Raw genomic sequence first — 11,416 nt, forward strand, 5'->3', positions numbered from 1 at the left:
CGCAGAGCCCGCGAAACGGCCGCTTCCGGACCGCCTCCCGATCTGGGCTGTCAGTGGCCTGAGGCGGCTTCAGTTCGGTTCAGTTCAGTTCAGTAGCTCAGTCGTGTCCGACTCTCCGCGACCCCGTGATCACAGCACGCCAGGCCTCCCTGTCCATCAAACTCCCGGAGTTCACTCAAACTCATGTCCACAGAGTCGGTGATGCCATCCAGCCATCTCATTCTCTGTCGTCCCCTTCTCCTCCCGCCCCCAACCTTTCCCAGCATCAGAGTCTTTCCCAGTGAGTCAACTCGTCGCATGAGGTGGCCAAAGTATTCCAGTTTCAGCTTTAGCATCAGTCCTTCCAATGAACACCCAGGATTGATCTCCTTTAGAATGGACTGGTTGGATCTCCTTGCAGTCCAAGGGACTCTCAAGAGTCTTCTCCAACACCACAATTCAAAAGCATCAATTCTTCGGCGATCAGCTTTCTTCACAGTCCAACTCTCACATCCATACATGACCATGGGAAAAACCATAGCCTTGACTAGACGGACCTTTGTTGGCAAAGTAATGTCTCTGCTTTTTAATATGCTATCTGGGCGGGTCATAACTTTCCTTCCAAGGAGTAAGCGTCTTTTAATTTCATGGCTGCAATCAGGGGATTCTAAATTGTGCCCTAGGGCTTGACCTGGGGGGATGGGGGTGGGGTTGCCCATGGCTGGTCCTGTATGTCTCAGGATGGCTTTACTTTCCTTGCGGTCCTAGCCGCTGTGCTCTGTGGACCCATTTATACCTCCATCTGGTCCCATCACTTCATGGGAAATAGATGGAAAAACAGTGGAAACAGTGTCAGACTTTATTTTTTTGGGCTCCAAAATCACTGCAGATGCTGATTGCAGCCAGGAAATTAAAAGACGCTTGCTCCTTGGAAGGAAAGTTATGACCAACCTTGATAGTATATTAAAAAGCAGAGACATTACTTTGCCAACAAAGGTCCGTCTAGTCAAGGCAATGGTTTTTCCCGTGGTCATGTATGGATGTGAGAGTTGGACTGTGAAAAAAGCTGATCGCTGAAGAATTGATGCTTTTGAACTGTGGTGCTGGAGAAGACTCTTGAGAGTCCCTTGGACTGCAAGGAGATCCAAACAGTCCATTCTTAAGGAGATCGATCCTGGGTGTTCATTGGAAAGACTGATGCTAAAGCTGAAACTGGAATACTTTGGCCACCTCATGCGACGAGTTGACTCACTGGAAAAGACTCTGATGCTGGGAGGGATTGGGGGTGGGAGGAGACAGGGATGACAGAGAATGAGATGGCTGGATGGCATCACCGACTCTATGGACATGAGTTTGAGTGAACTCCGGGAGTTGGTGATGGACAGGGAGGCCTGGCATGCTGTGATTCATGGGGTCACAAAGAGTCGGACACGACTGAGCGACTGAACTGATCTGAATAAGGTCAAAGATGCAGATCATAGAGAGATTCTCAGACAAAGCTGAGGTCCTGGAAATCTCACTTGACACTGCAGGCCCTTCCTTCCTGCATGGGCAATATGCTCTCTGTTACTTATCTCAAGAGACAGCCGTGAACAGTCCTGAAGAGAGATCTTAGCTCCCTGCCCAGGAATTGAACCTGGGTAGTCTAGAGGAAAACCAGGACTCCTAGCCACCAGACCACCAAGGCGTTAGAGGCTAGAAGCAGCGGCCCTGACTCTTTCTCCCATTTGAAAGTGAGACTGCTTCAAAACAGGCAAAACTGTGAAAACAGGTACAAAGTTTATTATAAGAAACATGGCATAGCTTGTGGGAGAACGTTTAGATAAACAGTTTACTTATTTAAGACTGAAGCTGGAAAGCCAGGTGGTGCAACGGTAAAGGATCTGCCTGCCAATGCAGGAGACACGAGAGAGATGTGGGTTCGATCCGTGAGCCAGGAAGATACCCTGTAGTAGAAAATGGCAATGCACTCCAGTATTCTTTGAAAAACCTCACGCTCAGAGGAGCCTGGAGGGCTACAGTTCATAGGGTTGCAAAGAGTTGGAGGCAACTGAGCACACACGCAGGCAGAGATACAGACCCAGAGAGAAAGGGTATGGGCCTCCTCTCCCATGAGGCATGCAGTAGTGAAGTGATTTAAATCAATTTTATAGGACAGTTCTTCCAGGTCTTTGTATACCTTTGGCCAGCTATCTCGTTTCTTTTTTCACACTTGACTGATCCTAGGACCCTCTCCAAGATGGGTGCACAACTTCTTGTTAAGATAGATCCCACCATGTAGGACTGTGGGTGCATGTCCACTCATTATGGGGTAGCAGCCCATCCCTTTTTGACCTCCAAGGAGACTTCCTGCGCATGTGCTGACAGGGAAGTTCTCCTTGACCTCAAGAGTGGTCATCTTATCTCTTTACTTCTGCAGAGCTCAGCTTCTGCCATTAGCTTTGTCCTTGGAGTGTCTGGGTGAGGACAAAAATTCAATTTTACCCCATTTGACAAATACCAGCTATCCAGCCTTAGGGCCCATCAGTCTCCTACCTTAATACAAGCTGAATTGTGTCTCTTTAAAATTCATATATTTAAGTTCTAACCCCAGTACTGTGACTGTGTTTGGAGACAGAGCCTGTACAAGTAATTAAGACAAAAAGAGGTCATATGTGTGGGACCTAATCCAATAGGACTGATGTCCTTATAAGAAAAGACTAGGAAAACAGACCAAGGACAACCGTGTGAAGACACAGCCGAAGATAGCCATCTGCAAGCCAAGAGAAGCTTCGAAAGAAAGTATACCCGTTGACCCATGATCTTGGACTTTTAGCTGTCAAAACTGTGAGAAAATAAATTTCTGTTGTTTAAGCCACCCAGTCTGTTATTTTTTTCTGGAATTCCTTGCAAATTAATATATTTTTAGATCCACGGTTACAGATGAGGTTCTAATGAGGTCTCTAATGAGGTTCTCAGGTCACCAAACAGACTATTTTCTATTCCAGAAAGTTACTTAGCCATGGAACCAGGTTTCCTAAATTCCGGGTTTATTTAGCATAATCAGTCTTGTGGCCAGGATAACCATTAAGTCTATTCAGTAAGTAAATTCTCTTAAGCCTGGCATGTTGCAGTTCGTGAGGTCGCAAAGAGTTGAACATGACTCAGTGACTGAGTCGCTCTTAGCAAATATGATAAATTTCCTCTTAGCAAATATGGTAAATTTCCTCTTAACAAATATGATTAATTTCTTTACTGACAGTCCAGTGGAGTCATGTACCCTTTTCTTTGGCCTCCCAGGGCGTCCCTGTACTAAGGAGAGTAAATAGATCAAAAGTCGGCTGCTTTCAACTCTTTCCAAAGCTTAAGTCTCCTTTAATGCTCACCTGCAGCTACCTATCATTGCTCCCGTTCACCTCACTGTTCAAGGCACAAGCACTCCCATGATTTTGACATAAGGTCCACATATGAATGCTATAGCTATATTATTTATATACCATAATTTGTGGTTTTAATTTTCACAAACAATGTTACATTGTACCCACTTTTCTGAATTTACTTTTGCACTCCATATTGTGTTAACTGGTCTCCCCATTTCTATTCTTCCCTATTAGATCAACAGAGATTCTTGGCTTAATTACCAAAGAATTCACTGGAAGTCTATGAAGTAAAACTCACGTAAGTATGTGAGAAAGCTGAATTCAGGCAGTTGACAGGACTCAGGCTGCTGGAATCATGTTCAAGGTCACAGTGTGGAAGACTAATTAGGATAGAAATCTGCATAGTTTCCATGCACCTCTGCCTAGCTCTGAGGGATTCACAAAAGCCTGAGTCTTAGTCAAAAGGATGGAGGTACTAAATCGAAGGGTCTCCCACTGACATATAGGATGGGATCATTAAATTAAAATCATGACTGTGGTGGATTGTGTTGACTGGAAAAAAATGCACGATGTGAGAGATGCAAATTAAACTTCATTTGGGGGCAAAATGAGGACGGCAGCCTGGGAGACAGCACCTCAGATAGCTCTGAGAGACTGCTCCAAAGAGATAGTCCGGGAAGGTTAACATGTAAGATTTTGGCGAAGGGGTAGTTCAATGAAGTTAAGCACTTACATTACAAAAGTTTTCTGCTAGTCACGAGGACCTGATGTTCCAGACAGAAAGAGGACCTGATATTCCTATCTGCAACATGCCAGGTAGAAAGAGACTGGGATTATGAAATCAGGCCCTGGAAATATTTGGCTGTCTAAAGACCTGTTCCACTAGCCTCCTTGGAACACAGGGTCCCTCATTTTCCACGCTGAGTTCACCTCAGGGAGTGTTGAAATTTTGTAGCTTCAGTTTCACACAGCCCAACATCCACAGGGCAGGCGGCAAACGCCCTTATCGTTGTCGTTCAGTCATCTAGTCGTGTCTGACTCTTCGTGACGCCATGGACCACAGCATACCAGGCCTCCCGCTCCATCACCAACTCCCAGAGTCTACTCAAACTCATCTCCATTTTGTCGGTGATGCCATCCAACCATCTCGTCCCTTGTCAGCCCCTTCTCTTCCTGCCCTCAATCTTTCCCAGCATCAGGGTCTTTTCAAATGAGTCAGCTCTTCCTACCAGGTGGCCAAAATATTGGAGTTTCAGTTTCAACATCAGTCCTTCCAATGAATACACAGGACTGATCTCCTTTAGGATGGACTGGTTGGATCCCCTTGCAGTCCAAGAGACTCTCAAGAGTCTTCTCCAGCACCACAGTTCAAAAGCATCAATTCTTCAGCTCTCAGCTTTCATTATAGTCCAACTCTCACATCCATACATGACTACTGGAAAGACCATAGCCTTGACGAGATGGACCTTGTTGACAAAGTAATGTCTCTGCTTTTTAATATATTATCAAGGTTGGTCATAACTTTCCTTCCAAGGAGTGTCTTTTAATTTCATGGCTTGCAATCACCATCTGCAGTGATTTTTCAGCCCCCCAAAATTAAGTCAGCCACTGTTTCCACTGTTTCCCCATCTATTTGCCATGAAGTGATGGGACCAGATGCCATGATCTTAGTTTTCTGAATGTTGAGCTTTAAGTCAACATTTTCACTCTCCTCTTTCACTTTCATCAAGAGGCTCTTTAGTTCTTCTTCACTTTCTGCCATAAGGGTGGTGTCATCTGCATATCTGAAGTTATTGCTATTTCTCCCGGCAATCTTGATTACAGCTTGTGCTTCTCCCAGTCCAGCATTTCTCATGATGTACTCTGCATATAAGTTAAATAAGCAGGGTGACAAGATACAGCCTTGATGCACTCCTTGTCCTATTTGGAACCAGTCTGTTGTTTCATGTTCAGTTCTAACTGTTGCTTCCTGACCTGCATACTGATTTCTCAAGAGGCAGGTCAGGTGGTCTGCTATTCCCATCTCTTTCAGAATATTCCACAGTTTCTTGTGATCCACACAGTCAAAGGCTTTAGCATAGTCAATAAAGCAGAAATAGATGTTTTCTTCTGGAACTCTCTTGCTTTTTCGATGATCCAGCGGATGTTGGCAATTTGATCTCTGGTTCCTCTGCCTTTTCTAAAACCAGTTTGAACATCTGGAAGTTCACAGTTGACCTATTGTTGAAGCCTGGCTTGGAGAATTTTGAGCATGACTTTACTAGCGTTGTGAGATGAGTGCAACTGTGTGGTAGTTTGAGCATTCTTTGGCATTATCTTTCTTTGGGATTGGAATGAAAACTGACCTTTTCCAGTCCTGTGGCTACTGCTGAGTTTTCCAAGTTTGTTTGCATATTGAGTGCAGCACTTTCACAGCAATATCTTTTAGGATTTGAAATAGCTCAATTGGAATTCCATCACCTCCACTAGCTTTGTTCGTAGTGATGCTTCCTAAGGCCCACTTGACTTCACATTCCAGGATGTCTGGCTCTAGGTGAGTGATCACACCGTCATGATTATCTGGGTCATGAAGATCTTTTTTGTACCATTCTGTGTATTCTTACCACCTCTTCTTAATATCTTCTGCTCCTGTTAGGTCCATACGATTTCTGTCCTTTATTGTGCCCATCTTTGCATGAAATGTTCCCTTGGTATCTTTAATTTTCTTGAAGAGATCTCTAGTCCTTCCCATTCTATTGTTTTCCTCTATTTCTTTGCATTGATCACTGAGGAAGGCTTTCTTCTCTCTCCTTGCTATTCTTTGGAACTCTGCATTCAAATGGGTATATCTTTCCTTTTCTCCTTTGCTTATGGTGTCTCTTCTTTTCACAGCTATTTGTAAGGCCTCCTCAGACAGCCATTTTGCTTTTATACATTTCTTTTTCTTGGGGATGGTCTTGATTCCTGTCTCCTGTACAATGTCATGAACCTCTGTCCATAGTTCATCAGGTACTCTGTCTATCAGATCTAATCCCTTAAATCTATTTTTCACTTCCACTATATAAATTGTTCAGTCACTGGCAGATGTTCTGGGCAAGTGCCAACTTGTAGTTGACAGGCAAGTGCCAATTTATAGTTGGCAATTGAAACACATCAAATATATGAAAAATCCTGAGTTAATAATAATACTTTTTAGAAGACCTCCTCAATCACCTTTAAAACTTGCTAGGTCACCAACGCATTAATCTCTCAGTATTACTGAACTCAAGTTTGCATGCCTGAGGCACAGTGAGGCCAAACAAACAGCAACTTTGGAGTTTGGAGCAGAGAAAAGTTTATTGCAGGGCCAAGCAAGGAGAATAGGTGGCTTGTGCTCAAAAAACCTGAACTCCCCTATCGTTTTCCAGGAGTTTTTATAGGCAAAATTTGCGGTTAGGTCTGCAGAGTGTGTGACTTTCTACTGACTGGTTGATGGTGAGATAGCCAGGAGACTTAGGCTTAGCCTGAAGTTACCATCCTCCACCTGAGTGGGGGCCAGTTCACACAGAAGAACTCAAAGATTTTGTTATGTGTGCCCCTTGAGAAGGAACCAGGACCTTGCTTTATTCCTATACTATGGTCTCTTCTCTCTTAATTGAAGTAAGTTAATTTACAATGTTTTATTAGTTTCAAGTGTACAGCAAATTCATTCAGTTATACATATATATACATATATTCCTTTCAGACCCTTTTCCATTATACGATATTACAAGATATTGAGTATAGTTTCCTGTTTATAGTTTTCTCTCTTAATTGAAGTAAGTCAATCTACCATGTTGTTTTAGTTTCAAGTGTACAGCAAATTCATTCAGTTATACATATATATGTATATATACATATATTCCTTTCAGACCCCTTTCCATTTTAGGATATTACAAGATATTGAGTATAGTTTCCTGTGCTATACAGTAGGTCCTTGTGGTTTACCTATTTTATATATAGTAGTGTCTATATGTTACTCGCAAATTAATAATTTTAACCTCCTCCTCACCTTTCCCCTTTGATAACCGTAAGTTTGTTTTCAATGTCTGTTGGTCTATTTCTGCTTTGTAAATAAGTTCACTTTTATCATTATTTTAGATTCCACATATAAGTAATCATGATGTTTTTCTTTCTCTGTCTGACTGACTTAGTATGATAATGTGTAGGTCCATTTATGTTGCTGCAAATGGCATTATTTCATCTTTTTATGATTGAATAATATTCCATTATGTATAAGTCACTTCAGTCATGTCCAACTCTTTATGACCCTATGGACCAAGGCCCGCCAAGCTCCTCAGTCCATGGGATTCTCTAGGCAAGAATACTGGAGTGGGTTGCCATGCCCATCTCCAGGGGATCTTCCCAACCCAGGGATTGAAATTGTGTCTCTTACATCTCTTACACTAGTAGGTGGGTTCTTTACCACTATTGCCACCTAGGAAGCTCTAATATTCCATTATAGCCACATGAAAAGATATTCAACATCGCTAATTGCTCAGTTCAGTTCAGTTCAATCGCTCAGTGATATCCAACTCTTTGCGACCCCATGAATCACAGCACGCCAGGCCTCCCTGTCCATCACCAACTCCCGGAGTTCACTCAAACTCATGTCCATCGAGTTGGTGATGCCATCCAGCCATCTCATTCTCTGTCATCCCCGTCTCCTCCTGCCCCCAGTCCCTCCCAGCATCAGAGTCTTTTCCAGTGAGTCAACTCGTCGCATGAGGTGGCCAAAGTATTGCAGTTTCAGCTTCAGCATCAGTCCTTCCAATGAACACCCAGGATTGATCTCCTTTAGAATGGACTGGATCTCCTTGCAGTCCAAGGGACTCGCAAGAGTCTTCTCCAGCACCACAGTTCAAAAGCATCAATTCTTTGGCGATCAGCTTTCTTCACAGTCCAACTCTCACATCCATACATGACCACTGGAAAAACCATAGCCTTGACTAGATGGACCTTTGTTGCCAAAGTAATGTCTCTGCTTTTTTTTTTTAATTTAAATAATTTTTTTATTGGAGGCTAATTACTTTACATTAATATATTGGTTGGTTTTGCCATACACTGACATGAATCCACCCCGGGCGTACATGTGTTCCCCTTCTTAAACCCCACTCCCACCTCCCTCCTCCCCATATCCTCCCTCCAGGTCATCCCCGTGCACCAGCCCTGAGCATCCTGTATCATGTGTTGAACCTGGACTGGTGATTCATTTCACATATGATAATATACATGCTTCAATGCCATTCTCCCAAATCATCCCACCTTCACCCTCTCCTATAGAGTCCCAAAGACTGTTCTATACAACTATGTCTCTTTTGCTGTCTCCTATACATGGTTAAGGTCTTGTAGTAGAGCCTGAAGTCCAGCAGGTTAATTCCCCCAGTTCCATTCTTCTTCCTCAAGATTGCTTTGGCTATTCGAGGTTTTTTCTATTTCCATACAAATTGTGAGATTATTTGTTCTAGTTCTGTGAAAAATATCGTTGGCAGCTTGATAGGGATTGCATTGAATGTATAAATTACTTTGGGTAGTATACTCATTTTCACAATATTTAATCTTCCAATCCACGAACACGGTATATTTCTCCATCTATTAGTGTCCTCTTTGATTACTTTCACCAATGTTTTATAATTTTCTATCTACAAGTCTTTTGTTTCTTTAGGTAGAAATATTCCTAAGTATTTAATTATTTTCGTTGCAACAGTGAATGGAATAGTTTCCTTAATTTCTCTTTCTATTTTCTCATTATTAGTGTATAGGAATGCAAGGGATTTCTGTGTGTTGATTTTATATCCTGCAACTTTACTGTATTTATTGATTAGCTCTAGTAGTTTTCTGGTAGAGTCTTTAGGGTTTTCTGTGTGGAGGATCTTGTCATCAGCGAACAGTGAGAGTTTTACTTCTTTTCCAATTTGTATTCCTTTTATGTCTTTTTCTGCTCTGATTGCTCTGGCCAAAACTTCCAGAACTATGTTGAACCTTGTCTTGTTCCTGACTTTAGGGGAAATGCTTTCAGTTTTTCACCATTGAGGATAATGTTTGCTGTGGGTTTGTCATATATAGCTTTTATTATGTTGAGGTATGTCCCTTCTATTCCCACTTTCTGGAGGGTTTTTATCATAAATGGAGGTTGAAATTTGTCAAAGGCTTTCTCTGCATCTATTGAGATAATCATATGATTTTTATTTTTCAGGTTGTTAATGTGATGTATTGCGTTGATTGATTTGCGTATATTGAAGAATCCTTGCATTCCTGGGATAAAGCCCACTTGGTCACGATGTATGATCTTCTTAATGTGTTGTTGGATTCTGATTGGTAGAATTTTGTTGAGGCTTTTTGCATCTATGTTCATCAGTGATATTGGCCTGTAGTTTTCTTTTTTTGTGGGATCTTTACCAGGTTTTGGGATTGGGATGATGGTGGCCTCATAGAATGAGTTTGGAAGTTTCCCTTCCTCAGCAATTTTCTGGAAGAGTTTGAGTAGAATAGGTGTTAGCTCTTCGCTAAATTTTTGGTAGAATTCAGCTGTGAAGCCGTCTGGACCTGGGCTTTTGTTTGCTGGAAGATTTCTGATTACAGCCTCTATTTCTGGGCTTGTGATGGGTCTGTTCAGATTTTCTATTTCTTCCTGGGTCAGTTTTGGAAAGTTGTACTTTTCTAAGAATTTGTCCATTTCTTCCAAGTTATTCATTTAATTGCCATATAATTGCTGATAGTATTCTCTAATGATCCTTTGTATTTCTGTGTTGTCGGTTGTGATCTCTCTATTTTCATTTCTAATTTTATTGATTTGGTTTTTCTCCCTTTGTTTCTTGATGAGTCTGGCTAGTGATTTGTCAATTTTATTTACCTTCTCAAAGAACCAGCTTTTGGCTTTGTTGATTTTTGCTATGGTCTCTTTTGTTTCTTTTGCATTTATTTCTGTCCTAATTTTTAAGATTTCTTTCCTTCTACTAACCCTGGGGTTCTTCATTTCTTCCTTTTCTAGTTTCTTTAGATGTAGAGTTAGGTTATTTAGTTGACCTTTTTCTTGTTTCTTGAGGTTTGCCTGTATTGCTATGAACTTCCCCTTTTGCAATGTCCCAGAGGTTTTGGGCTGTTGTGTTTTCATTTTCATTCATTTCTATGCATATTTGATTTCTCTTTTGATTTCTTCTATGATTTGTTCATTATTCAGCAGCGTGTTGTTCAGCCTCCATATGTTGGCATTTTTAATAGTTTTTCTCCCATAATTGAGATCTAATCTTACTGCATTGTGGTCAGAAAAGATGCTTGGAATGATTTCAATCTTTTTTAATTTATCAAGGCTAGATTTATGGCCCAGGATGTGATCTATCCTGGAAAAGGTTCCATGTGCACTTGAGAAAAAGGAGACATTCATTGTTTTGGGGTGAATTGTCCTATAGAGATCTATTAGGTCTAACTGGTCTATTGTATCATTTAAAGTTTGTATTTCCTTGTTAATTTTCTGTTTAGTTGATCTATCCACAGATGTAAGTGGGGTATTAAAATCTCCTACTATTATTGCATTGTTGTTAATTTCCCCTTTCATACTTGTTAGTAATTGTCTTACATATTGTGGTGCTCCTATGTTGGGTGCATAAATATTTATAATTGTTATATCTTCTTCTTGGATTGATCTTTTGATCATTCTGTAGTTTCCTTCTTTGTCTCTTTTCACAGCCTTTGTTTTAAAATCTATTTTATCTGATATGAGTATTGCTACTCCTGCTTTCTTTTGGTCTCTATTTGAGTGGAATATCTTTTTCCAGCCCTTCACTCAGTCTGTATGTGTCCCTCATTTTGTGGTGGGTCTCTTGTAGACAACATATATGGGGGTCTTGTTTTTGTATCCATTCAGCCAGCCTTTGTCTTTTGGTTGGGGCATTCAGCCCATTTACGTTTAAGGTGATTATTGATAAGTATGATCCCGTTGCCATTTTCTTTATTGTTTTGGGTTCAAGTTTATATACCCTTTCTGTGTTTCCTGTCTAGAGAAGATCCTTTAGTATTTGTTGGAGAGCTGGTTTGGTGATGCTGAATTCTCTCAGCTTTTGCTTGTCTGTAAAGATTGTGAT

Source organism: Moschus berezovskii, chromosome 18, assembly GCF_049115385.1.
Source record: "Moschus berezovskii isolate FMDL1 chromosome 18, NW_MosBer_1.0, whole genome shotgun sequence".
Taxonomy (NCBI): Eukaryota; Metazoa; Chordata; class Mammalia; order Artiodactyla; family Moschidae; genus Moschus; species Moschus berezovskii.